Source organism: Hevea brasiliensis, chromosome 5, assembly GCF_030052815.1.
Source record: "Hevea brasiliensis isolate MT/VB/25A 57/8 chromosome 5, ASM3005281v1, whole genome shotgun sequence".
Taxonomy (NCBI): domain Eukaryota; kingdom Viridiplantae; phylum Streptophyta; class Magnoliopsida; order Malpighiales; family Euphorbiaceae; genus Hevea; species Hevea brasiliensis.
In genome coordinates, this window is record NC_079497.1 from 616,251 (window position 1) to 618,037 (window position 1,787).

A 1,787-nucleotide genomic window follows, 5' to 3' on the forward strand; every position below is an offset into this window, starting at 1 on the left:
CCCATTTGTTTGTTTCCATAATTACCAACATATGCTGCTTGTTCTCCATATTCTACTCCACAGCTGGTAGTTTCCTCTGCATAAGCCACTTGTTGTGAACTTCCAGCTGATGATGTTGAACTAACCAACATACTCAGATCTTCCATCTTCTTAGCAAGGACATTTGTAAGTGCATCAAACTTTGCATTAATCATGTTGAATGGATCAAGATCATACATTCCAGCAGCTTGCCTCTTTTGAGTTGGAGCTGGTCCTCTTGGACTACTCCAAAGATGAGTATTCTTTGCAATTTTCTCCAATAGCTCATAAGCTTCATCTTCATGCTTAATAATAAATTCTCCTCCTGTTTGAGCATCAATAATCCCTCTGATTGCAGGAGTGACATTTGTGTAAAAATTCTGATTTATCATCCTTTTTGGAATGGCATGATGTGGGCACAATCTCTCTAATTCCTTCCATCTCATCCATGACTCATAGAGAGTTTCATCTTCTCTTGGTCTGAAAGCTGTCATTTGATTCCTCAGCTCTTGAGTTTTTCCAGGTGGAAAATATTGTGCAAGAAATGCATCAGTGAGTTGCTCCCAATTTGTGATGGAGTTGTGAGGTAAAGAATCAAGCCAATCCAGTGCTCTATCTTTCAAAGAGAATGGGAATAGCTTCAATCTTGCTGCATCATCAGACACTCCAGGTTGTTTTTGCATGTCACAAATCATAGCAAACTTCTTCAGGTGTGTGTGTGGATTTTCAGAAGGATGTCCTCCAAATTGAGAATTTTGAATCATTTGAAGAACTCCAAAATCCATCTTGTAACTATTTGCATCAATCCTTGGTCTTGCTATGCTCTCCCTCAAGTCATCAAAACGAGGAAAAGCATGATCCATCATACTTCCCCTAGGCACGTTTGCATTAACAACTTCTTCTCCTTGGGCTTCATTTTCATTGTTTTGACCATTTCCAGCATTACCAACACCAATTCTAATTCTTTCATCAGCCATATCTGCTTCAATTTCGGTTTCTCTCAAAGCTTCCTTCCTTTTTCTGGTTTCTTTCTTGTTGGCCTTACAAAATTTCTCTATTTCAGGATTGAACAATAAGGATGTATCACTTGAGCTTCTAGCTCTTCTCATAAAAGATTAAAAGTACCTGAAAAAGAACAAACAAACACAAAAATGAAAAGATAACAAAAATAAAACTATAATCAACTAAAATAATCAAGAATTCAATCTTAAACAAACAACTCCCCGGCAACAGCGCCAAAAACTTGATGCGTCCCTACCGCAAGTGCACGGGTCGTACAAGTAGTATAGAAAAATATCGATCCCACGAGGAGTTGTGTTAATGATTGAATTTTCGATATAAAAGTTGACTAAATCGAAGTATCTATGAAATTAAAGAAGTGAATTGATGAGTAATGGAGCGTAAAATCTATATGTGCAAAATCAATATTCTATTTAACAATGTATTGCGTTAAACTAAAATTGCATCAAATTGAAATAAGCGAGTTCAAATATGGCAATATTGAAAATGGCAAGCAATTAAATTCAATTGAAAATTAACAATGGTAAAAAGGTGATTCCGGAGTTCGGGATTTCATATTCGAGCTATTTTGGGATTTTAAATTGGTTATCCAATCTTATGAAACTAATGGGTTTTAAGGAGATTAATTCTTAAATCCTTTGAATTCCCTTTCGAGTGAGACAAAGAGTGCCTTAATCAAACTAATCCTACTTTCGTGGAGTTAGAATTAATTAAGACCCATTAAGTTCTTTAATTAATCTGTGAATCCT

General features: G+C 35.9%; 1 non-coding gene across 1 annotated transcript; it reads left to right on the forward strand.

The window, feature by feature from the left end:
* Positions 1 to 420: 420 nt before the first annotated feature.
* Positions 421 to 527, forward strand: LOC131180454 (small nucleolar RNA R71). Its single transcript, XR_009149226.1, has one exon. It is a non-coding gene; the product is annotated as a small nucleolar RNA R71 (small nucleolar RNA).
* Positions 528 to 1,787: the final 1,260 nt, after the last annotated feature.